Source organism: Nannospalax galili, unplaced genomic scaffold (genome assembly GCF_000622305.1).
Source record: "Nannospalax galili isolate Female #2095 unplaced genomic scaffold, S.galili_v1.0 scaffold18, whole genome shotgun sequence".
Taxonomy (NCBI): domain Eukaryota; kingdom Metazoa; phylum Chordata; class Mammalia; order Rodentia; family Spalacidae; genus Nannospalax; species Nannospalax galili.
The window spans coordinates 1080074-1108041 of NW_008346548.1; the positions used below are offsets into that span (position 1 = coordinate 1080074).

General features: G+C 38.2%; 1 protein-coding gene across 12 annotated transcripts in view; it reads right to left on the minus strand.

The window, feature by feature from the left end:
* Zbtb20 (zinc finger and BTB domain containing 20) overlaps nucleotides 1–27968 on the minus strand; it is an 843460-nt gene that overhangs the window by 286759 nt on the left and 528733 nt on the right. For 2 of the 12 annotated variants that reach the window (XM_008842869.3, XM_008842874.3), the window contains exon 1: nucleotides 3516–3642. The exons of 8 other annotated variants lie outside the window; for them this stretch is intronic. The gene's annotated coding sequence lies outside the window, so the exon portion shown is untranslated. Of the gene's footprint in view, nucleotides 1–2476; nucleotides 2732–2768; nucleotides 2895–3515; nucleotides 3643–27968 lie in introns of those variants that run through there. 2 more of the 12 variants (XM_029568252.1, XM_029568253.1) reach the window with 2 other exon arrangements.

The following is a 27968-nucleotide window of genomic DNA, read 5'->3' on the forward strand; positions in this document are numbered from 1 at the left end:
ATATAGAGATTAGAAATGCAAGTTAAAACGTCTCAATGTCAATTGCTTTGGAATGAATTCTTCTGTATGAAAAAAAAAAAATAATGATTAAAAAACAATAAAAAAATATTTTATTTATTATTTTTATTTTATGTGTATTGTGTACTGCCTGAATGTAGGTAAGTGCACCCATGTCATGCAATGCCCTCAGAGGACAGAAGAGGCTGTCGGATCCCCTGGGACTGGAGTTACAGACAGTTGTTAGCTGCCATGTGGGTGCTGGGATTCGAACCCGGGTCTTCTGCAAGAACAACCAGTGTTCTTAACCGCTGAGCCATCTCTTTAGCCCCGGAATTTCATTTTTATTTAATTGTAACTGCCTAATAAAATAAATATATAGGAAATTCTCCCATATAAAATGTGCATGCAGGAAAATATATATTGTGAAACATATATCCTAATTAAATTAATGAAATTAAAACTTCCAGATGAATACTGCAAAACTGAATTACTTATAGTACACTATGAAGGCTTATTATATAGTTATGAAAAAAATTAGGTAGTATGGATACAATTATGTCAACTTAAAAAAAGATATCATTTGCCCTCTTATCAGACATGTACCAATCAAATTCTATTCTGCTATATACTTCAACTCATCATGAATTATTCTATGTTCATACAGAATTCCAGATCTTAGCAACTATTAGGAAAATCTCTCTGGTGAAGTAGATTTTTAAAATGTAATACCTTGGGACATAATGAAAGGTGTATGTGTTTACATTCTCTGTCTAAAGTTGCTTATAAAATTTATGTACAGTAATAGTTTTCAAGAGAATAAAGTTTTAAAGTGTTAATAGACCCCACTGTCTTCAATGCAGGCCACAGTCTGAGTTTCTCTTGGGAGTCTGGGGAGTTGAAATATTAATGGGGAAAGAAGCAGTGTATAGTTCTTGGAGGTAATGGATTGAGAGCTTGTTACATTCTCTAAAACCATGCTCTACAGTGTTTGAAACCATTTTCTTGTTGAGCTTTGTATAAAATAACAAATGATTGGAAAATGTATCACGAAACGTTATACATATAGTGCAGTAATTATTAACATAGGCTAATTAAAATGGGCAGAGCCTATTATTGTATACCACATTCAACTTTTACCCTTCTGGCCTTAATACAATTAAAACTTATTCCTTTCACATTGATAGCTGACAAATTTGATGAGCCTCAATAACTATAGGAGTTGTGATAGGAAGGCGAGTCTGTTCTAGAAGCTACTGACACACCCTGATGAGTCTATAACAGAGTTCAGTTTCTGTAGGGCACTTGGGACATATGAACATGCATGAATTCTGTGGTTAAGAATCTGAATCACCCAGAGTAGCAAACAAAATTCCAAAGTTAAGTATCAATGTTATATTTTGGATCACTGTACCAGTTTGGACAAAAGTACACACAACAGGCACATACAATACACATCTGTTTAAACATAAAATCAACTATTACTAAAGCATTTAAACTCTAGAAGGAATCCACTGGCAACGTGTTAATAGAAAAGACAACTAAAACAATAAAACAACATCTTTTTCCAAATATTTAAGAACATCGAGTAAGTGCCCCTTAGGCTGGGTTGTGGTTCTGGGACGTTTTAGCCTATGAGAACCAGATTGGAGACATCAAAGCCTCCTTTCCCTCTCCAAAGAGCAATTCACTTCAGATGCTACCACACAGCCAAATAATTTTATGGTCACCATGCTTTTTTGGTTTTTGTTTTCTCATTTTTTCATTTCCCACTCAATATTTTGGAACATTCCAGATTCTTGAAATTAGAAGGAAGAGAAGGCACAGTAAGCTCAAATATGTCTAGAACATGTAAGTAGAGACCTGCTAGTAGAAGACAAAAAGGTACCCTATCTGAATTTCACTAAGGAGAACATGCATCACTAAGAAGGGTTTGGAAGGCACCTATTGGCTATGGTACATCAGACAAGACTCAGCCCCTCACCCTGTTCCATTCATTTGACAACTTTCTAGATTCTACTCAATCTGTCTCTTATATTGAGGACAACACTATATTTGGATTTAATATTATGAGGACAGGCACAAGTTTTCCTTTGTCAAGATGATGAATTTCCCTGGAACCAAATAAGGATTCTCACTGCATTCATCTGCTCGGGGCCATGAATACAGAAGAAAAAAGTAGGCAAGCAATGCTCTCCTGAGGTGAGAGGGGAAGAGGTTCCCAACAGTTAAAAGAACCAAGTACTTAACAAAATGATCTTTAAAGGAACAGTACTAGCAACATTTCTGTACCATTCATCTAGTATAGATTTTCTTTCCTGCCTAGCTAGGTATGGAAGTACTGTGAGCATAAAACAAATGCTCAGAACAGAGATGCATCAAAAGTTGGCAGAGGGAAACCTCAAATGAACGATTGATGAACCACTTTCACTTCCCCTCCTACCACCCTGAGGTCTTCCTCCCTGCTCCACTCACTCACCTATCTTCTTCCTCCCACAAACATATTTGTTAGGCATGTCAAGGCTGATGGCCATTTGTGGTGACACAAAACGTACACCTGCAGGCTTCTCTTGAGTAGAACCTCAAGGTTCTGCCATTGTCCAGAGTGTGGTCAGCTGTACACACTGAAAATCTTCATCACTCTGACAGTTTGGTCGTCTTTTTTTTTTTTTAATGTTATTTCTTTTGGAACACCCTTTATTTCCTGCCTGCCTCAGAGGCACCAGGAATAGAATCTTTGATCCATCAAATTCTGGAGCCTCAGCACTCACCAGGACTCTGGTTCCTGATCCAAGGAGTGAGGAGTGAGAATCAGCACAGTCTCTTGAGAGTGTCCAGGCCTGGCTGCTGGGCTCCCTGGTCTGATTAGTTTGTCGAGTTCACAGTGTTCCAGAGTGCTGAAGCACAGAAATTAGGGAGGGGAGGTGGAAGGAAAATCACTGGAGCCTCTTACGATCTAACTTCCACTAACTGAGAGGAAATGTCTTATAAATAAACAACAGCAAGAGAAAAAAAAAAATCCATCCCGTCCTGCCAGAGGAATGTACATTATTGTCTCCGGACGGAAAACTTTACACCACACCAGAACACAGTCATGTCTCCTGAAACTACCTCCCTTGAAACAGAAAGAAAAAGCGAATCAAGAAGGAAAGGAAGAAAAGAGAAAGAAAAGCTTTTCTCATGCCCTTGAATTCTGCTGAGAACTTCATGTGAGTTCCCAACAGGCAACACTAAGCAGTTTCAGCAGTGTCACTGTTCCAGGGTTTCGTGCGGAGGCTGCTTATTAACAAAATTTCATTTCTGCCCAGATCATTGCTCTACCATCCAGACATTTTCAGAAGGGAAGTTCAGGGAAGGGGGGAAGGGTGCAACTGTCGAGGAGAGGAAGAAAAGAGGACGAAGGGAAGCTCCTGATGACCCGGAATGCCCTAGCCACGGCCATGATAAAGCAAGCCCCCACCCGCCACCGTCCACTGCTTGATGAGCACTTGGTGATGCAGTGTGTTCAATCTACTTACTCTTTCTGCTCGGGAGGCTGAGGTTCCTACATTTCCAGCTCATGCTGGACTGTACCGTAAGCAACAAGTGAAATGAGTTCAGTGATCTCATTCTAGCCCTTCGACTCCTGTCCACATCACTAAGCGACTGCACAGCTTGGCACAGGCCAGGATGAGTCAGCAGTCTCTGGTCATGAGAGGCCAGGCCTGGAATAGCAGGGGAGGGTTAGGTCAGGCACAAAATGAAGCAGAAAGATAGCCTGGATGGCAGGGTTGGACGCTGCAATACGCAGGATACTGCAGGTCAAAATGAAAGACCCTCATCTTCTCTGGGTGAAGAATACAGAGCGGCAGAAAAAGCAGCAGCAGGAAAGTCAGTGACCTACCAAACACTCAGGACAAAACAGACCATGGTCAGGAAAGAAGATCCTGGGAGAATGCTGAAGGATCAAAGATGTTCAGTACAACTACTTGATTACCTATGTATTCCTTGCACTCTAGATTTGGTAAAAAACTACTGGTCAATTCTTAGACTACTCTGGCATTCTGTTATTGCTGTCCCAATTTTCTAAGTAGTAAAACAGAAAACAAAGTGCAAGACTTGCATAGCAAGAGAAGTAGTATAAATAAAATATGTAATTATATGGAAGAGCACCTGATATGTCAAGGGAATATATTTGGGCCAACTGTACCCTTATATAATCTGCATGGAATGGCTAAAGGGAAGCACTCCCAACCTCACATCAAGTCCCACATTAGAAAAAAGCTAAGAGAAAAGAGAGACACAGCAAGTTGAATGATGACACACAGAGCTACTGCACAATCAGGTTAGTATAGGCCACTGTTAGGAGGTGATGCTTCGTACCAGTAGGATTCTGAGACATCATTTCCTGTACTACATATATATCCAAAAGAAAGTGAAAATGAAAGCTGGAGGGAAACAAAGTTCAAGCTAAAAAAAAAAAATCAGTAGTAGACATTTTGTTTCTGACAGACAAACTGCTCTGCAAGTTGCCTGGCAAAAACTACCTAAAAGGGACTGAAAGACACCATATCTAGATAAGGATACTGAGGTAGAAACTGGGAATTATCAGTAAGAGGAAGAAGGCTATCTGAAGTTAGGTGGTATGGAGCATGGCATGGAAAACAGTGAGTCAACAGAGCTGGGAAACACTGGCAAACAACTTCCTTCAAGCTCTTTGAAGAGGAGTCGTGAAGATCTGTGATGCATTCCTAGCTTTATCCCTCAGCTACACAAATGCGCTTACGTCAAGAAAATACGCAGGCCATTTGATGTACTTTTTATTGCAAAGAGTATTAAATCATTTCAACACATCTTTATCAAATGCTCAATGAATTTCCTCATCTCGGCTTCCTTCCATTTGAAATGAAAGTAATATTACCACCCTCACTGCAGCATTATAAAGCCTGAGCTGTTTATCCATTCTTGTCACAGCTGTGTCTGTCTGATGGTGAATACGCCATGATCTTCCACCATCATTAATACTCTTAGATTGTTATCTCATCTGTGTAAGTGTTCAGTGAAAGAAACTCTACCATTGTTGTACTGTTGGATTGGTTAAGACCAACAGGAAAGGTGTAGTTACAGCAGTTAAGTGCCATAGTTTACCATGCTGCTTGGAAGAGCTTGTTAGGCATGGTAAACATTATATTTGAACACAAAGTATGCTCAAGACCTATTATGTGCAAACCTTGATTTAGGGTATCTATGTTGTCAAAGCAACATGGAGCTTGACAGTGTCCAGTAACTAGAGGCCTAAAAAAGAAGAATTTTTAGAAGCTTCTCCAAAAACAACAGGATAAAAGTGCTATTGGCCTTGACCGCATGATGAGAGCTTTTTACCAAAGGGGAAAACTTAGCCCGGTTGATCATCCCAGCCTAATTGATTAATTGTGGGTCTGACCATCTGGCTGATGAATGCTGACACCCAGCAGTGATTACTGTGTAACACAAGTCCGGATGTGCTCTCCCTGATGCATCCCACAATAATGGCAACACTGAACTTAAGGTTAGTTTATTCAGGTCCTTTGGCTCAGTCTCTTCATGGAACAGTGGTTGTGGCAGGGAATATTTTACTAGACCTGGTCAAGCATTATCTTCTCTTGTTTCAGTTGCCCCTCCTTTCCAACTCCACTCCTACCCTCCCCGGAGCCCTCTTTTGTACATAACCGCTTTTCATGCAAAGCACTCCATCTGCAGTTTTCATCATGTCGCCGATTCTCTCATTTCTGGTTGCCGTGTTCTGAAAAGACATCTGACTGGTCTAAAAGGCCTGCATTGCTACTTCACAAGGGAGCCTATGGAAACCTGTCTCTTCTTGTGTGCTGCTTTGCTTCAAATTACTTTATGTTTACCAAACAAAGAAAATTGTTCCATCTAAGTCATGAAACAGAGTAAAAGTCCCACAAATGGTCCAAATCTGTATGAGGTTACGAGAATGCAAAGATTAAGAAAAGATAATCTTACATCTTAAAATGATTTCTCATTCTCAGAAGTGTCCCATGGATAGGAACCTCCCCTCGCATCTAACACACCTGAAAACTCAGGAAAACATTTCTTAAAGACAGAAGATCAGGCTCAAGAAAATAACGGTGATCAATAAGCATGCTACTCACACATCAGTCTATACCTGGAGATAACACGTAAGCGGAATTTCCTAAGCAAATCACATCTGGACATATAAATGTAAAGCTTAGGAATTGCAACCAACTTTATCTCATTTCATCTTATTTTGTGGAGAGGTGTGAGAGAGTAACATGATAAAATAGTTTGCAAAAGCTTGTGTGAGGAGTCACAAAGATACTCATCCTTTTTCTCTTTTCCCATACTGTTTTCCACACTGAAATGTATCCTTCCTCTTATTCCCTGTGGATGCTGATTCCTCTGGGTTCCAGGCTGCATTAGTTTTAATTTTCAGGAGAGGATGGTAGCAGCATGCTGAACTACAGAGTTCCGGACAGGGAGTTGGGAAATGTTTTTGGCATGACTGTCAGTAAACAACTATGTGTCTTGGGCAAGTCAAGTCCCTTAACTCCCCATGTCTCAGTCTCTTCATTGAAAAATGATAGGGTAGGACTGCATGAACTCGACAGTCTCTGCCAACACTAAGATTCTATGGTTCTATAGCTCATTTCCTTTTTTGCCCCCTCTGGCATCAAATGCTCAGCAACTTTGCATACAGTAATTTTTCTTCTTTGAGTTACTGAAGGAAAAATATCTCCTTCATTTACAACAGAATATTTTGTATTTGTATCCTCTCTTTGATGTTAGATATTTTGAGTCATAAACATGAATATATCCAGATAGGTGCTTTAAATTTGAAGGCATTTAAGGAAAATAGCTTTCCCATGTAGAGTATTTAGTATAGCTCTGCATGGAGGAAACCAGCCATCCAAAAGTGGAGCAAAGGGGCCAATTCGCAAATGAGAGGAAGCCTTTCATAATAAGAGTCTCCAGGCTCTTCAATTTAGATAAAGCTCAAATGTGATCAACTTCCAACTACTTTTCCGATCAATCTCAGACACCATCACAGACACTTAGGACGATGAGTCTGAGGACCGGCACTGGCAGTGATGCAGTTCCTATTCCACCTCCACCATTCATTGCCAAGTCGGATTTAGGATGCCATAGTAATAAGAGCCAAGAGGACAATCTGTCATTTATTTTCCTCCAAACTTTTTGAAATTTCCCATTTGGGCTCTGTTTCCCAGTTTTAATTTGGTAACTGCCATTTTTCAGCATTTCTTTTAACAGGTTACTAATAATTTCTGATACAGGATCTCATATTTCATTTTCTGCTGCTAGAACTGCTGTTAATATTTCATCTGCCTTCAACTCAGCTCTGAATAAAGGCTGCTGCGTTTCTGATGCACTGTTAACACATAGGTTCTGGCAATTTCATCACCAGTGTTCACTTAGTTCGTTCATAGCTGGTTAAGTAAAAGTAATAAATAGGTTGACTGTGTAAGAAATATCTTACAAAGCGTGCTATACATTTTAGGGATAATTAAGGTGGCCCACACCCGAATCTTTGATAGAAACAAACAAGCCACAGCAAATGTCCCTTTTGTTTTCAAAGGTAACTTGTCACTTGCTTTATTTTTGGGAACAAAGGGCAGTGAGTAAGAGCCACGGCTCACAGGCAGATCTACATTCAAATTTTGTGCTGGAATTTGCTAGATGTATAATCTGAGAGACCAGTGTCTCTCCCCATTTGTAAGAAAGAGACAGCAAGAATATCCATTTATTCTGCTATGGGGATCCAGTACATGAGAGTGCTGAGGATCTTCTGAGTCTTAATACATGAAGACTATCACGACTACTCCAGCAGTAATACCCTACAAATTCACATTATCCAACACCTTTCAGAGTCAACAAGATACTTTTGAATCCGGATTTCTGTTGCTTGCTTTAGCTATAGCTTACAATTGAACAAATTCTCAGTGAAATTTTATAAAATACTTTAAAAGTGAACAATTAAAGCAGTATGGACAGGTAGTATATAGTACAACATTTTTTGACACCTTTCAATCTAGCACAAAATTCTCAAAGCATTTTGTTCATCAAATATCCAGTCCCAGAAAAGGAATGTTGTACCAATGCCAATCTGCTCTAAAAAGAGATGACCTGTCACTCTGACTTCCTTCGAACCTAATATTTTAAAGTTACTTCAGTATGTGTAAATCAGGTTCCATCTGGAGGCAAAACAAAACAAAACAAACAAACACACAAAAAGAAAACCCAACCAACCAACCAAACAAACAAAAAACCAAGCACATAATAATTTGAATAAAAAAGCTTATTTTAAAGCTATTAACATTAACAGGTGATTGACATAGTGGAGAAGACCTAGTAGGAAGCAATGATGACTCTAAAGACTAACAGAATAGTCGGTATAAGGAACAACCACTACTTACAGAGATGAGACAGCATGCTCAAGGAACAGTTGGTTTTAGGAAGAGTCCCTTCCTTAACTGGGATCTATACATTGTTGGACAAAGCATAGGCTAACTTACTGAATGCCAGAGAAGTGCCAGGCACCTTTCTCGAAAGAAATTGGGTGTCTGTACCCTTGGGTGACAGTGAAAGATATTCACAAGGAGGTATCTCACCTGTGAGGCTGAGTTAGTGTGCATGTGTGTCTGTGTGATGCCTAGGAGAAGCAGGCAGATACAAGGCAGTGGAGATGCTGTCCTTACTTCCATTAGTGAGCACTGGAGTAGCTATGCTGTACAGCTGGATACTGGAAAAGCCAACCTCTAGAGAAAACTATGCAATGAACAGGAGTTGGTCAATGAAATAGATGGAACCAGGAAGGAAACCCCTTTCCTTCTGCAGTACCTCTACTGGACACTGTACTGATCTTCATGCACCTTCATACCAGCTGGCCAAGAAAATATTTCACTTTATCTTAGACACAAATTCAAGAAGCAATACAGGAAAATACTTAAAAGAGCCAGATACATTTTTGTAGAGTTGGCCAGGAAGGGTAAATTTACACTTAAAAGGCAAAACATGGGTAACAAGTACAGTTACTATATTTACTCGCTTTATGAAATAATTCACTTTGGAGATTATAGTCCAGTGTTTTCTACTTATTGCATTGCTATTCACATTTACTAATCAACTCTCTTTGCATCACTGAATAAATACTGTCAGAATGAAGAAAAATAAAGTGTACTAAATAAAAACCTTGTGGTGGTTTGAATGAAAATGTCCCCCATAGGCTCCAAGTATTTGGACATTTTGTCCCCAGATGATGGCGCTGTTTTGGGAGGTTTTGGAAGGTGTGACTATCCTGGAGAAAGCACATCACTGGGGATGAGCTTAGAGAGTTCTTAAGCCTTGACAGATTTCCAGTCACTCTCTTGCTTCCTGTGCTTGTGTGATGATGTGAGAGCTTAGCTTCTGCTGCTCCTGCTCCAGCCACCTCCAGCCACCATGCCTCCCTGACATGATGGACTGTACCCAAATAAATTCTTCCTTCTATAAATTGCTTGGATCAGTGTTTCTATCACAGAAAGAGAAAAGTGACTAATACAAACCTATAAAACACTCTTAAAAAAAAGTCACAATATTAATATTTGCACAACCTTTTCCTCCAAGTGCTGTCCACATATGTTTAAATGAAATATTAAGTTACTGATCTAATTCTTTGACCCAGGTCAGTGACCCTCATCCAGAATTTCAGTGAAGTAGATTATTAGGAGAGTCATTAAAAAGAACCCATCGCTGTAAGAAATGTTAAAAACTGCCTCACTTCTCTTTTCTCCTTTCTCTCTCTTTTTTACTTACCTCCAAAATTCTCGTTTACTTATTTCTTCTTTCTTTTTCCTTTTTGGAGACAGGTGGTAGCTGTTAATTTCAAGTCACTATTTTTAAGATAACTGAAATTTCCTTATGACTACTCTCTGGCACTGTTCTATTTTCAATAGTAAATGAAGAAGCATCAGTGAGTCTCCAATTTGGTGCATGACTCAAGGTATGCAGTGACCATTGTGGGAACTAGCTTTACATACAGGTAAGAATGTGTGCTCTGGGGCTGGAGAGATGGCTCAGCAGATAAGAGCACTGGCTGCTCTTGCAGAGAATCAAGGTTCAGTTCCCAGTACATACAAGGTGTCTAACAACCATCCTTTACTTCAGTTCCAGGGCATTTGATGACCTCTTCTGACCTTTGTGGGCATTGCATGGCATGGGCACACTTACATACATGCAGACAATACACTCATACACATAAAAAAAAGAATGTCTGCTCTAAACCATGCCTCCTTCCCATTTTTTTTTTTTAACCTGATTCCTTCATTCGTTTAAAGCTGGGACAGAAATTTTTACTTTGTAAATAGAGGCCATGGTTAAAGACAGAAACCTTGACATTAGTAAGTGTTTAGTTGGTGAGTAGATTGGGTACAAATCCTAACTGGGCAAGTAGAGAGTCCTGGGGAGAATACTTCAGGAGTTTCAGACCAAACAACATGTGTCTCACCTGCACGCCTGTCTACCTAGGCCTGGCTACAAGCTGTAGTACTCTTCTCACTGCAAAGGAATAAATCTTGCCTCAATGCATGACTTTTGAAAAGCAATGGTAGCATCTGGATATGCAAGACTTTCTGGGTCCTCTCTCAATCATATTGTAGGCATCTCTGCCAGCTGTAGGTAGGTGTCCTTAGGATTTTCATTTGTTTGTGTTGCATATAAACACTGAGGAAAAGCAGTGACCCTGCATTTGAGCCCTCTCTTTGACATACACTTCTTGCCTTCAATTCTTGAGTCAGAAAGGAGATGATGAAAACAGAGAGTCATAAATCCATGTGAAACAGGCAGGCAAGTCCATTTTATTTGAGTTTGCTCTACTGTTCTGCTGGCTTTTCTGCTATGACCCACTATACTTACCCTGTCGGCTGCTCTTACCAGCAACATGCCTTTTTAATCAGCCTTCCTGGGGTCTACATTTGATTACAGCATTTGTATTCTATTTTGATTCTTTTGTACTGTGCCCTGTGGTGTTAGCTTGAAAGGTGTTATTTATAAAATGAAATTCTATTGTATTGCCACTTGGATTCAAAGAGGACATATAATATTAATGCAGAATGTATTTAATAATATCTTGAAACTATTAAATCAGTTTCTTCAGAAGTGAAGGAGGGAAGTGGGTTAGTAACCAGGTAATAAGACTTAAGGATCACCTGAGCCTTTCTTCATGTACTCCTGAAAGCTGCCATGAGAAACATTCTCCTAATGGCAGGGGTTTCTAAGGAGATGACTACCTTTCCTTAGCCAGACCAAGGCAGCACACACCTGTTTAAACATTCAACTGTGCAGTCCAAACATTTTCCTAGGCTTCAGATGCAAATTTTTTGACTAAGAAAACCAAGGGACCAGACATGAATATGACTCACTTACTACCTAGAAAGACTTAGGTAAAGAAAGAATTACAACTGCCCATTTCTAGAGGGCTGCTTTTGAGATCTGTAAAGGTTTGGTCTCCCTCCTGATTCTTCTTAAAACAAAATTCTAGTGATACCAAGAAACCACTTTTCTACAAGGCCATAATTAAAATAATCTTTTTTCAGCTACCAAAATTGTGGGCTTCATCACAGCTGCTGTGCTTATAGTCAAAGGTTTTAGGTTAGCTTGATGGAGAAGTTACTCAACTTTTCTTCACTATTAATTTCAATATATACCAAAGTCTGATATACTGTGTCATTGCATCAAGACATTCCATTTTTTCCCACTAAACGTTTTTTTGTTTTCCTACTGACACCTCTGAAATCAATGACTAAAAGGCTTCTGTTTGGATAGGGAATATGTAAGGATCATGGGAAAGACAATTTGGGCTCTGCAGAAACCACAGTGGAAACTGTAATATGCAAGAAAGCTGGCTGTGCAGCCTTGAAGGGAGAGTTTCTACATTTTCACCTGTTCTCATTCGCCAGTTTGTATAATTCCAGGAAATTCAGAGTCCAACTTTCTGGTTGCCAGAATGGCAAGAACGGCATTCATCTTTTCCTAACTGCATTGGGCTACTTTAGGAGTGAATGATCTAATGATTTCAGAATGTTCTCAATTCTTTGCAAATAATGTGATATACAAATGGATAATATTATTAAAGGGATAGTTCAGAGACCAGTTTTGCTTGCCAAACCTAGAGATGAGAAATGCTAACAAAAGAATAGTTTTTTCCGTTTTGGATTAGATCATATACATAATGGCACACCAAATATAAGCTAAGATATATGGGGGCCACACATCTTGATACACATCTCACACATCTTAATATACATTCCAATACACAGTATCAGCTATTTGTGTGAAAAAGTCACATCACTCATCTCTGTATCCACTCAGGTTCTATTGCATTGGCTTGTGTTATACAAGTGCTCCATTATTATCTGTTAAATTAAAGACAAGAACATACAATTTTGAAATTGAAAGTAACTACAGACCATGTTAACTTATCCAGTTACCTCACTTTTCAGACAATAAATTCAGGCTTGAATAAAATAAGTAACTTATGCAAGTTCAATATTAATAATATGTCTTTAGAAGAGTTGTTTGAAGAATTTGCTACTGAAAATAAATGACTAAAGAATTAAAACAAAATAAATGTTCTTTAGTCCGAATAGGAAGCACTATTTAGGGCTGGAGAGATGGCTAAGTGGTTAAGATCACGTACTTCTCTGGCAGAGGACCTGAGTTCTTCCCAGTAGCCATGCTGGGAGGCTCTTAACCCCCTGTTACTCCAGCTCCAGGGGATCCAATGCCCTCTTCTAGACTCTGCTGGTACCTGCACTCACAGGTACACACATACACACACACACACACACACACACACAGACACACACACAATTAAAACTAAAATAAATTCAAAACCACTAACTCAAATAATCTGCTATATATTCAAACCTAACCAAGAAGGCTGAAGCCCAAAGTAACAAATAAATTTAATTAAATGGCTATAGATCTTTAGCATGCTGGAAATGCCAAGTTACTGAGAGTACACATCTTAATATTGCCTATACTATTGCCTAGCTATTGGCATATTTTACAGGAGAAATTAAGGTCTAACAAAGAATAGAGATGAAGTCAGCATAATGACAGTGTATACAATCTTATCATTTTTGCTACAGAAATAGAGATATAATAATGCTATTGGAACCAAAATATCCTGAACAGAATCTAGCTAAGAAACTCAGAATCTATCTGGGAAGCAGAAGTACACTATAAGACACAAAGCCAAAGCAGCTGCATTTATAAGGGCAATAAGAGCAATTCATTACAGCTGTGCCATTCCCTCTCTAAACCAGCTTAACTCAACGATGAGAGGACTACAACAGGGCATGATTTCTCCTATGGAAAACTAAGAAAGATTAGAGTGTGTGCCAGACTGCCTGGGTTCTTGGCTTGCCAGAGAAACTCTTTCAGGGTGGCTGCTCTCTTGCCTCATGTGGAGCACTGTCCCACCTGTAGACCAGTCCCCTGTGATAGCTAGGAATAACAGAAGAGTAAGGTGACTGTTTATAGTTAATGCTACTCTGAAAAGTTTGAAAAATGTGTAGAATTGTCCTTTTCTCCATGAAGGAGAGAAGGACATGAAGCAGGTCTTCCTTATAGCATTTCAGAAAACATGCTATGGAACGATTCCATTTCAGCTCACAGAGAACCCTGAATAATCAAGAAAGATCAGTCCTGTCATACCATCAGCGTACTTTGGTAAGATATTCTCAGATAAATTCAATCCATAAAGACTAGGAGAAATAGCTGCTTCTCCAGACACAGAAGACACATGAGAAAACCTACAAGGAACACAAAGAATCAAGAACACATGACACAATTCAAGAAAACAAATCTACACCATCAGTCTGAAAGAAATGGAGATCGGTGAACTGACTGAAGGATTCAGGATAATTGCCTTAAAGAGCTCAGAGAGCTGCTACAGAACACAGAACAACAGCGAAGACAACTGAATGAAATCAAGAAGATACATCTATGAACAAAATGAGAAGAGATCAAAGTCAACAAAAGAACCAAGCAGAACTACTGGAGCTAAGGAATAAGAAAACTGAACAGAAAAATTCACTGGAGTGTAATGTTCAAAAGTAGACTTGGTCATATAAAAGAATCAGTGAACTTGAACACAGATAATTGGAAATTATGTAGTTAGGGAAACAAAAATAACAATAAAATAGCTTAAGGGACTCACGAGATTCTACCTGAACTATACTCACAGTATGGAAATGCTAGAATAGGAAAGAAGAGATGGAGGTTGGGGTTGTTATTTGGAGAAACAGAAGAGAATACTAATGTGGGGAGGGAGGTAAATATTAATGAAGGCCAAAGAACCCCAGCTAGATGGAAAGAGTTCTATGGTAAGGCACTATGTCTAGAAATTGTTAAAAATTACGGACAAAGAGAATTTTGAAAGCAGTAGAGAAAACAGCTTATCACATTCAAGGAAGACCATATGAAATGGCCATTTTGCTCCCATAACCTTGCAGGCTAGGAGAGAGCAGACTGCTATCTTCAAAGTCCTGAAGGAAAAACAAAACAAAACAAAAAGTAAAACTATTAATTGAAAAGACTAAATATGACAAAACTGCCTTAAGATGTATGAGAGGTAAGATAAAGGCTTTCCTAGACAGATACAGGTTGAGAAAATCATCATAACCACATATGCCTTACTAAAAAGAAAAAAAAAAATCTAAAGAAAGTTGAAATGAAAGGATGCTAATTAGCAGTGTGAGAACAGAGGAAAGTTTGAAACGTAGAAAGGAAAGTATTAGTCAAATACTGAAGATCCTTAACACTATAAAGGAAGTAAATGAATCACTTTAACTCTAGGGTAAATATTAAAGGCAGAAATATAAAAATAACTGCATGTATAACAACTTGTTAAGGCATACATAGTAAATTATGTAAGTTGTGACATCAGTAACACAGAGCTTGGGGGAAGGCAGAGAAGAAAAGCACATACAGAGATTTTGTATGTTATCAAATACATGAATTTAAAGAATTTCAAGGAGACTATTGTAGTTTTGTGGAAAATACAGAGAAAAATATATAGTAGTTATAAAATACAAAGAGAAACAAAAAGAGGCCTGGTAATCTGTGTCTGTAATCTCAGCAATTGGGGAAGCTGAGCCAGGAAGATCACAAACTGGAGGTTGGTCTGTGCAAATTAGTAAGACCTGGTATCAAAATACAAAATACAAAAAAAAAGTTTGGAGATACAGTTCAGTGGCTTGCTTGCCTGTTATCTAGAGAGAGAGAGAGAGAGAGAGAGAGAGAGAGAGAGAGAGATCGATCAAAACACTTCCGTACAAAATTAGAACAACAAAGCATCAAACCACATTGAAAAAGAGTAAGGAATTACAAAATACACAGAATTGGCTAAATGGCAGTCTTTTGTCACCTGCTAATTGAATGTAAAAAAATTAAATGCCCCAATCAAAAGACCCAGAGCATTTGAATAGATTAAAAACAAAACAAAACAAAAAGCCCAGGAAGGCTGGGTTTATGTGGTGGCTCACTCCTTTAATGGCAGCACTTGGGAGGCAGAGGCAGGCAGATGTCTACATAGCGAGTTCCAAGCAGCTGGGGCTATAGGGAGACCCAGTCACAGGAAGACCAATCAATCAATCAATCAATCAATCAATATCAATCAATCAATCAGTCAATAAAAATCAAATAACAACTAAATCAAGATCCAGCTAAGTATTTCCTAAGAGAACCCACTTTAGATTTAAGGATGTGCATACATTGAAAGGAAAGGGCTAGAAAAACATAGTCTATGAAAATAGTAACCAAATTAGACTCATTAAGTGAAACTGTCATTAGCAGTGAAGGAGGTCATTACAAGGTAAAAGGATCAATCATTACAGTCATATAACAATCTGCTTGACCAGAGCTGTCTTGATTGGAGTTCTGCGACTAGAACTGAAACTAAATAAATGAAAATTTCTACTTTGTAGAGTAGAAATCTCCAATAAACTATTTCTCACTTTTCTAAACCTCCTTTTAGACTGAAAATTCCTGAGGACTGCAGAAACGAGTAGACAGAGAAGGCAAATGATAGTGACCATCTTCATGGGTATCTGACTACTGTTTGTGTATTACAAAAAATTAATTACAGAAATATAATAGGGCTTCAAATATCAAGTTCTAACTCTTATTAGGTATTTAGCTGCTGTTACCTGCTGCATCTTGCATCCTAGTTCCAGCACTTTCTAAGTATTCTAGCATGCAGCAACCATATTAGAATAAACATTTCTCAGTCTTAGTACTCTAAGGAAATTCTGATTTTTTTTGTTCGTTTTTGTTTATTTGTTTGTTTCTTGAAACAGTGTCTCCCTATAACCCCAGTAAGCCTGGAACTTGCTATGTAGACCAAGTTGGCCTCCATCTCGCAGAGATCCCCCTACCTCTGCCTCCAGAAGGCTGAGGTTAAATTAAAGGCATGAGCCACCCAAACTCAGATTGGCTGGGGGGGGGGCTGATTTTAAGCTTTTTGTTCTATAATCTCCATGATTTGATAAAAGCCTTGTCTGGACTTATGGATTGGAATGTTATTCATTCATTTACTATGATTTAATAAGTATTGACCAAGTATGAGGCAGTAGGGAAAAGCCTTAGCTCCTATCTCTAAAGATTAAGGAATTCCGAATGCAGTGGCCACTTACTATGTATAACATAGCTGTTCCTGCTTTAAAGCTCTTGTTCTTCCCCTGGAGTATCCAATCAGTATTCATTTATCAATCTAATTGCTTTAGTTATCTTGTAATGCACCTTATGTCTACCTTCTGCATAAATTATATTTTAGCCTTTATAGCTCACATTAATTTTCCTTTTATTTTTTGTCATTACAGCTGGATTTGAAAGTATTGCCTATCCAGTATCCATTCTCCCCAGTCTTCTTAGCAACAAGAATTTTTCTCTGTTGCTTAGATTGTGTGATTGTGACTCACCCAAATGCCACAGACTCCTTAGCATGCTAATGAGCTTCCAAAATCTCTCACCTGGGGTTTGAAAGCCTGAGTGAAGAAACTCTTACAGCATTTGCTTTTGGAGTAAAGACTACAGAAGTTGGGACAGAAGCTATTTTCAAGCCTTCCAAATATTCCAAGTAATAGAACTGTTGAGGAGAGAAGTAAGTACCTTTGGGTCATTTTAGGTTAGTGACTTTACACATAAGGTGTGATTTAATCAGAAGCCAGAATAATCATGGCAGGAGGAGGGGAAAAGACTCAGAACCACCTCAAGTTAGGGAGGGCTTTGGAGGCAGCATTTAGCTTCAGCTACAACTGCAGGATTCTGTCAGAGGCTCCACAAACAAAGGGCTGCATTATGTAACACATCTTGTATTCCTTTGTGAACTACTCCACAGCAAAGTTTCATTAGTTTTTTCCCCTCTAGCCATTTTACTACTTCCAGGCTACAACTTGCTGTCCAGAAGGGAAACTTTCTAACTCAAATAAATGTTAAAACTGCAAGAAAACTGACCTTTCTTTTCTTTTTTTCAGGAACAAATCAAATTAATTTGAACTTTTTAACGAGTGGGAAAATACTTAGGTAGGTGAGAAGTAATCTTATTTGAAGGACTGCCAAATAATTCAGTAATAGCAATGATTGCTAAATTCTCTTTTTGCCATTTTCTAATAGTGATATCCTGTTAAATGTAATAATCTCAGGTCACCTTTCAATACAGCATTTCATAGGCAGAAGTTGAAGGCAACATTTTTGATGGCTGGCATATAGCAGCAATATGTTCTTATAAACAGTATTTGCTTTCAAAAGAAAAAAAAATGTCTGTTATGATGATATTGTAAGATATGTATAAATTTAATTTTGAGGTCTAAAAATCCTCTTTTTGTTTTTAGTAGTGTAATTCTTTTATCAGCTACTAACTTAAGAGCTTCTATCACAAAATATATTTTGGTCAGCTGTAATAACAATTTAACTGCCAAACTGCCAAACAAATTTTTCCCTTTTAAGATTTAAAATGTTGATACAGGAAATATTGCTTAGAGAATGTCTTTTGGTCTGAAAGTTCATATAGTCAATGTTAGGGTGGAAAACATTCAACTGCCATTCTGTATAAAACTTTGGGGTTACAGTCTTATCAGGTGGCCCCCCTTTTTTTTTTTTCTGATTTAGACTTGAATGGATGCCCCTTGCATTTGTTTTCTCCTAGATAAAGCAATGGACTGAAGTATTCAATTCTGTTTACAGTGATTAAGGACCAACTTCAAGGAAACCGGAATCAAGGCAAGTTACAGAAGACATAGATGAATTCTCATTCCGCAGAGTCTCCCGCCCCCACCCGCCCCTTTCTTGAAAAATGTTATTCTCAGAATCAGAATTATGTCTTTGAAGTGGGGTGATCACATTTACTTTACCCAGGACAGTTCCAGTTCTGGCTATAACTGCCCAGATGAAATTAATAGTGGCCAAGTTCACTCTCAAAAATACCCCTGTTTGAATGATAAATTATGGGGCTATAGTGAGTATAAACTTAACAAAAATTATTTACAATTTACAGTGATAATATGCTCTCTAGAGAAAATTAGCTAATATCAGTCATCTTCTATAAAGAGAAAGATAGAAACATACTTTACTCCCAATACTTTAACCAAAAGGATCTTGCTATCTAAAAGTTTAAGACGAGAATATATTTTGAAAATCATATTGTATGAATTATCCAGTGTTCTTAATTTTAGGAAGTATTTTTAGTCTTATTTCATTCAAAAAAAAAAAAAAAAAAAAAAAAAAAAACAGGTGTATTTGTCCTTAAAATTTGGACACAAGATTTGGAGTGAAATTCTTTGAGTCTTGGATTTGAATCCTAATTCCATTATTTATTTTGTTGGCAAATTCTGATTAGTTCTGTGAACATCATTATTGCTAACTCTAAAATGACTATAAGGACATTTACAAAAGTGAAGAGAGAAAGTACAACAAATATTGTAAAAAGCTGAAAGTTACTAATGGTTACTGTTATTTTTTTTCATAAATAAATACAGTTTGTCAACTTCTAGGAGAGCAGTGAGGTTCAGCCACTCATGTGGTAGTAGGGCTTTCCACTGTAACCTGGGGTGGATATTGGTATCCACAAGGATCTTGAGAGGAAAAGCTAGGAATCTTGTGCACTGAGGTCAGTTGTGATTTTAAAAGACAAAACTTTTGTCAAAACAATTAGAAAAGTCAATATTGGTCAACTCTGTAAAGAGGTTTCTTCTGTGACTTCTGTAAAGAAAGATTTTGTCAAAAGTTTTGTTAATGGTGTTCTGTAATGCTAATATAGTTAACAGGAAAGGAAAGGTTAGAGGAAAGAGCAGCAGAAAAGCAAGATACTTTTTTTGTCTTTTTGAGACAGGGTCTCCCTGTAGCCCCAGATGGCCTAGAACTCACTATGTAGACCAGGCTGGCCTTGAACGCACAGAGATCTGCCTGCCCCTGCCTTCCAAATGCTGGGACTAAAGGTGTACTTTTTAAGGCAGAAAGATTTTATTTTTTCTAGTCACATTTAAAAAACAGATTCCTGGATCCCTATAGGCACATTCTCTTCTTACTGATGCTTCTCTAAGCCCCACAAACAAATTCTAAATTCTTTTGTTAGGACATCTATGTAGTTAGGATTTAAATTGTCATAGTCAAAGGTATATCGGAGGTTTTTAAAAAAATACTTTTCATCTATATGAATGTAATCAAATAATTTTACACTTAAAAAGTTTGACTACTAATTATTTACAAGGAGGCATTTTTCAGAACTTTGAGTATTACAGGAAATAAAAATATCCTTTTACTAAATACTTAAGCAGATAAAAAATAGATAGTCCTGTTAAGTATGACATTTTTGTCATTTAAAAATGACTATGCCAACAATTAGGGATATAAGACCTACGATCAGGCCTGAAACTTTTCAGGGATAGACAGGATTCTATCAATGAACCATGTCTTGAACAGATGATTCACTATTTTAGATGCATTCTACTTGCAAAGGTGGTAGGATAAAATGGGAGGTGCTTGGTAAAGAACAGCGGGCAGAAGCTGCGAGTGTGGAATGCCAAGATGTTCTTGATATCCATCTCAGGGCTGAAAAAGAGCACCAGAAATCTTCCTGCATCCCTAGCAGGGAAAAAATCCTCTCTCACACATTCTTTCTATTAGAAGTTCATTTGTGTTTAACAACCCCCTCTTTAAAATGCAAATTTGCCTTGTGAACCTGTAATCCTCATTCACACCTTATTGTTAATTACTTTGGTGTTCTAGAATACGATCAACACTTAACTGATATTGGCAATCTAGGAATGAACAAATAGTTCAGGGTGGAAAAGGGAATTTTTGGTGGAATGAGGTGGTAGTGCAGGAACTTCTTTTTTTTTTTTGTCTTTTTGAGACAGAGTCTCCCTGTAGCCCCACCTGTCCTGGAACTCACTATGTAGACCTGCCTGGCCTTGAACTCACAGAAATCACCTGCCTCTGCCTCCCAAGTGCTGAGAGGTTACAGATATCTTCTAATTTTGTGTTGGAGAGTGGCAATAGCCACTGTACCACAAATGAGCATTCTCCTTGACTGCTGAAGTCTAGGTGAGATCAGAAAATGTCTAGAAGCCCACAAAAGTCAAATTTAAAGAATGTCATCCTAATAAGTTAATTGAGCCTACTCTTTTTATGGAAATCTTTCTTGCTAATTTTTAGTACTATAGCTCAGTGACCTTAGATTCTAAGAGTCACCTGGTTCAAGCTGCCAGGTTTTACCATCAACTGAACAACTGAATTTACAGGGGGAGTGGGGGGTGGGGTGGTCAAATCCTTTTAAGTTCTCTCTCTAGTCATACATGTCAGTAATGCAAAATGGAGTCCTAGAATATACTAGAAACACTTTCATAAGGATATACAATGATATGGTATTTCTCTATATGTCTTAGCATAATGGGCTTTGATATCACAAGGCTGCTGATTCAATCACACAGCGTATTCATGTATTGAAACTTCACATTGTACCCATATTTGTATGCACAGCTCTGTATATGTATCCCATCTGTATATGTATAAATATCGTATCAATCAAAAATAAAATAAAACTTAAAAAGGTTAAAAAATTTGAATTACTCTCTGATTTACACTACACATCTTAGCCAGGCAGAAATTCAAGGGAAAATATATTACAACATTTTGTAACATTATTAACCACCTTTCCTTTCATATGAAAAATAAATATGCTAAACTCTTCACTGTTAAGAAATGGGGTCATCTTTGTCGCCAAATGGCTAATTTTAGTTTTTATGTGGCTGGATACATTTGTAAACTATTACATGAAAACATGTGGTTGGAACATGCTTATTCCTTCAAGAATGCTCCTTTGAGCATGCAGAATCTCCCTTAGTTGCTCCACAGGCTACTTCAGTGTGCTGCTGACTTCTTCTAAATAATTTTCTTTCTTTTCCACTATTAATGAAATGAATTCTAATAAGGAAAGAAAGAAAGCCTCTGATGCAAATCTACCTCTTGTAGACATGACTGGCACTGATAGAGGACACGGGGACAGCAAACATAGTCACACATTCTTCAATCAATGATCCCTTTGAGGGTTTCACCTGCACTTTGACAAGCAGTGAAACAGTGGTAGGAAAGGGATTATGTTTGGCTAATTTTCAGTTACCCACAAAGTAGTACACAAGCGTTGCTTATTATAAAACCTGTATCTACATACCTTCAGATCACAGACTAGATGGGTGCATTACCATTTTAAGGTACTTGTAGATTTGATTATGAGTCTCAGTTGGTATATGAGAAAAACAGCTATTAAACTGGCATGACTGAAGCACAGTTCTTTCAAACGGAAGGGTATGTTAAAGCAAACGAGTCTTTCAAAATGGTTAAGTGGATTTTTATACTTTGCATATTATACTAACCTCTCCTTTGACACTTCTCCCTTTTCTATGCATTTTTACCACTGTTCTTTCTACTCCTTGATGATGAGACATGGATTATTTCTCTATAAATATCTGTAATGTGTGCATTTGGCCATCTGGATAAATATTAGAATGTGAACAATGGAAAACCTTTTAATTATGCAAATTAATATATCTTCTTTTAATTATGAAACCTAGTAAATCCATGACAGCAACAAAATTGCCAACAATTCTGAGGATATTTAGGGAAGATGAGCCTAGAAGGTTGAAAATGAGACATTCTAGGATCAGAATACAAATCCAAAACACGATGCAGCTCTACACCACTGAAAGCATAGGCAGCAAGGCACTAACATATGTTAAAAATTAAATGGAAATTCTAAATTAGGGTAGTGGCATCAGTTTACTAAAAGCAAGAAGTTATACTGTTCTCATCTAACTCTAGAGAGAAGTGCAACATTTCCAATACCACCAAAAACAGACTAGAGAGGGATGTTTGGAATAAGAGTTAGAGTAAATGAAAAGGCTAGATGTTTAAGGTAAGTCAGTTTGGTTTGTACCACAACTGTCTTCTAAGAAGACTCCAAAGATCACTGCTTCCTGTCATTTCATTCATACTCTTGTACAACCCTGTCTAGATGGTATTAGAGTTTGTCTGCATGTCCAACGGAGCATGGTACAGTGCTGGTATCTCGTTGTTGATGCCAGGCCACAGAGGCATTACAATTTTCACCTTGCTACTGGATTCCTCCTGGGAGAGCCAGCATCCATGCTTTGAGGACACTTAAACATCTATGGAACAGTCAGCACTGACCTTTCGACCATGTGAGTGAGATATCTTCTAAGAATCCTCCAGCCCCATTAAGCCTTGACTGGCATTTTGTAGCCCTGGCAGACATGACTACCACATCATGATAGACTCCATCAAGCCACTCTTGAACCCCAGATGATATGAGATTGCTGACTGATGATGTACACTTACTGTCTTAAACCAAGAGCTTTTGGCTGAGTAATTTTTTTTTTTAGCAGAAGATAACATAGAAAGTAACTATTACGGTGGTGGTGGCGGCACCTTAGGCAACTAGAATTTGATTAATATTGTGTTATCTATCACAAACTCGTCATTAGTTCATACCCGGCCCACTTTTATTCACTCACATAGTTCTGTTTTTCAAGATAATTATCTTAACTTTAATTGTGAGTGTGTGTGTGTGTGTGTGTGTGTGTACGTGTATCTGTGTCTGTGTCTGTGTGGGAGTACATGCACATGAGTGCAGGTATCTGCTGAGGCCAGAAGAGGAAGTAGGTTCCCCTAGAACTGGAATTACAGGGCATTGTGAGCTGCCTGACATGGGTTCTGGAACTGAGCTCAGGTCTTCTGGAAAAGCAGTACACACTCTTAACTGCTGAGTCATTTCTCCAGCCTCTCATATAGTTAATGTTTAATGAAGTAAGAAACACTAGACAATTAGAAACAAGAGCTAAAACCTTTATAATAATGTAAATGTAGCCATACAATTCACCCTGCCTTAAATTCTTGACTCCACTCTCGTTTTAAATAACAGCCGTCCTGATTCTCACCATCATCATTCCTTTGCTTTCTTTTCCATGCAGTTTTGTCACATCTGTAAACTTATGTGTGTACATGTATAGATTACATAACGATATAGTGTTTATATGTGTAATCTCATCACTTTCTTTTATAAAATGTCATTAATGGTGTGTGCTGGATTGCTTTAGTGTCAACTTGACACACCTGGGTTGAGGGAGCCTCAATCGGGGAATTGCCTCTATTGGACTGGCCTGTGGCCATGTCTGAAGGGCATCTTCTTGATGAGTGATGTGGCAGGGCCCAGCCCACTGTGGGTGGTGCCACCCCTGGGCAGGTGGGCCTGTGTTGCATAAGAAAGCAGGCTGAGCAGGGGCCAGGAGAGCAAGCCAGTAAGCAGCTTTCCTCCATGGCCTGTGCTCCAGCTCCTGCTTCCAGGTTCCTGCCCTGAGTTCCTACCTTGGGCTCCCTGATGAACTGTGACCTGGGAGTTGTAAGCTGAATAAATCCTTTCCTCCCCAAGTTGGTATTGGTCAGAGTGTTTTGTCACAGTAATGAAGAACAAACCAGGACATGGTGTATATAATATACTGAGATCTAATGCTTTTACTTAAAATATTTCAATGGTTTGTCTATATGGTTGTCTATCATGTAGTTCATTCATTTTTGTCTAATTCTGAGGTTTCCAGTTTGGGAAGACAAAAGGAAGATCTGGGTATGGTGGCACACACCTTTAACCCCAATACTTGGGAGGCAGAGGCCAGCAGGCAGATCTCTGTGAGATCGAGGTCAGCCTAGTTTCCATAGCAAGTGTAGCTGGGGCTACAGCAGGGAGACCCTGTCTCAAAAATACATAAAAAAAAGGAACTACCAGCCTTTACAACACAGAATTATGCAGATATGTAAAGGCAGAAAGCATATTTCAGATATGGTCTAAATGAATCAGCTATCTCTATAATTGAAAGTATACACAGAAAACTCTTTTGAAATTAAAAAGTCTGTCTTCCTAAACATAATGGATGCTCAACAGCATATAAGAACGCATACACAGTTAGTGCTATTATAATGTTTGTTTGTTTGTTTGTTTGTCTTGTCTTTTTGAGACAGTGTCTCCCTGTAGCCCCAGCTGCCCTGGAACTCACTATGTAGACCAGGCTGGCCTCGAACTCACAAAGATCCACCTGCCTCTGGTTCCCAAGTGCTGGGATTAAAGGCTTCTGCTACCACGCCTAGCCTTACAATGTTTTATTTCACAACACACACACATACATATACAATAAGTTCTCTGATGTTTTTGAAAGGAGTATTATGAAGCAAAAAAGAATGAAAAACAAGAACTGCCCTTATATAAACAAAATGTTACTGTTTGGAAAAATGAGTTGTGAGTTTGACTGAATATTAAATATCACTTATTCTTAAACAGAATTCACAAACTTTCATGTTGATGTTTTCTTTAAAAAAATTCTTAACTGCCCTCACAAGTGTATTGAAAAAGAATCCCTATATATGATTGCTTAATGCCTACCTCAAAAGTGTGTGATTATGGTCTAAAACATTACCAGGTACCTTAGTTAATGATAAAGGCAAATGGTGAGATCTCAACCTTGCCTCTTACCTTCCTCCCAATTACCTTAGGATTGTATGCATTCTCTTGAGGGCACCCCCTGGAAATTGGCCTTATTTTCTAATTTCAGAGGTGACCATAGTTTCAGCTAATTGTTTCCTAAAGTCTTTCTGGCTACCATCACTTTACTATGGATAGTATTATTGAAGGTCAAAGTTACTTAATTTTGATATTTCCTTCCAGTGCATTAAGAAGAGATACTGAGTCACCCTTAAACAGAACAGACTTCTAATATATGTAGAATTTCACGATATAGAAGCTAAATTAATTTTATCCATTAAGTTAGGATTTGTTTACCATTTGGCTTCACCAGGCAACTGCATTGAACACAGTGCCTTTCTCTGATTTGACACAATTACAAAGAATGTTGTACAAAGACTATCTAGAGATCTGGTGAAATGGTTCAGCTGGTAATGTGCAAGCAAGAGGACCCAGGTTCAGTCCTTAGAACCTAAAAATAGGTAGAGGGGAAGGGGATGCCACACACTTTTGGTGCTGAGGAGGCAGAAATTGGAAGATATTTGAGATTTGCTGACCAGCCAGCCTAACCTACCTCCTGAGCTCCAAGACAGTGAGAGACCATGTGTCAAAAAACAAGGTAGATGCCACATGAGGAATGACACCTGAGGTTGATGTCTGGCCTTCACATGTATTTACACACGTATACCTGTGTACATATATGCATGCATAACATGAATCTCCCACATGTATCTGTACGTATACACACACACACACAGACACACACAACTATAAAGTGAAACATATTTCATTCTCAGTTCTTCACTGAAAAAAATTATATGACTTTGAGGACTAGAGGAAGAAAGAAGCTTAATGAAATAGTCTTCAGTTATAACATAAACCCAAATCACGGAAAAAGTCAGAAAAGAATGCAGAGATTTATCAGAATTATTGAAATGATAGAAAATCCTGACAGAGGAGAGTCACCTTTTTATCCTTAGACATTGACTTGGGATCTTTTATTAAAAGCATAGGGCATAAATAATTTAGAAGACAATTTTTCTCCCAGTTTATCAGTTTTTTAAAACTTTTAAATAAGAAAGAAAAAGTCTATGTAAAGCAGTGAAGTGGCAGAAAGGTAGTCTGGTAGAAAGGATGCCCTCTCAAGGCAGGACCATGAGGGTGGAAGAAGTCTGGGAAACTTTTATGTAGTCTTAAAGAGAATGGAAGGCATACCTCTTCCCCTGTACCAGAGCTTGTATTTGGGGAAGGAACAGATACATTTCTCCCAGTGAAGACTCCTCTTCGTAAAGAAAACTTCATTAAGAACATGCGCCATAATAAGGAATAAGGCAACACAGGCAGAGCCCAGGTTCAAGGCTGATTTTGGAGGTTGAATTGACAGAATGTGGTAAAAGCAAGATATACTGGAAAATAAGACGAATATAATATTTTTCACCCAGCCCATGAATAATAGAGAGCTAGTTGACTTTTGTACTATAAATGTGAAGAAAACAAAAGTCTCACCCATCCTTCTGTAATGCTGCCAATCTAATTTGCTATTAAATTGCCATTCAAACAGCCTATTTTGTTTAGTTACAAGGGGTTTGAACCCCTTAAACTTTCCCAGGCAGTCTGTATGGAAAAACAGTTGCTAAGGGTATTCCTAAGGGAACTTACAAAACATTGGAAGATAAATAACTTCAGTGCAGTATGCAGATGAAATAGAAGGGAAGGTTTATGAATTACCTTCAGAAAGAAAAGGAAAAGCTTCAGAATTCTGGGTTAGAGTTGCAAGTCAATAGCTTATTATGGGGCTAGGGAGATGAATCAGTCAGAAAGTGCTTACAGCACCTGCATGCAAACTTGAGTTGAGATCCCCAGCACCAACGTGAAAGCCAGTGGTGTACACTTGGAATCACAGAACTGGGGAGGTAGAGAGACAGGAGGATCCCGGGTTTTGCTAGCTAGCCAGTGTAGCCAAATTGGTGAACTCCATGTTCAGCGACACACTCAGTGACAAAAAATAAAGAATGAATGAGGAAGACTCCTGAAGTTGATCTCTGGTCTCCATTTGCATGAATACATGTGCGAGTATGTTGCACATCCCAAGAAGTGAGGACTGACATCACTCCTCTTGACAGTAAGCACTAAGTTATCTGAAGAGAGCTGAAATGAAGTGCTCATCATTTCCATTTCTCATTCTCCCCTTCCTTCCTCTGTCTATGTCTGTAGCTCCTCCTCAAATACAATAAAGTCAAGAACAGGAAGCCCCGAGACCAGTCTGGAGACCTCAAAAATCCAAAATAAAGTTGAACTTCTATGAAACCCTCTGCTAATTTACTTAGGATGAGTGAAAGGAGAAATGAGATATGCTGGGAAAAACACATGTTTAGGGTTAGCCAGTCATGGGTTACAATCAAACTCCACTATTAGCCTTGAACAAGTAAACCTCAGCTTGGACATTTCTGACATGGTGTTACTTGTACATGTATCCACTAAATACTTCCTATTTCTCTATTATCTCCCTAACTTGGATTTGGTTCATAATTATGACATTTATGTGAGAAAAAGGAAAACTATCTAATCCTGGGGCACTAGTTCTTTGTAATATTTGATAATGAATCAGTATCTTGCTGATATATCTTTACTTGCTAATTGATAAAACGTTAGAGGCCCAAGATAAAAGGACTATAAATAACTTTCATCATTTAGAAGTAACTAAAGACCATCACTAAAAGAAACAGAAAATACTCGATTATTACAACTAACCTCTTAGAAAATGTTCACAAGCACTCAGAATTAGTTTTCCCACAGTACTGAACACGTTTTCTATTTATTCTTTGAAATGGTTATCTATTATCAGAAGAAAAGGGATTTATTTTAACTAAATAAATTTACATTGAAT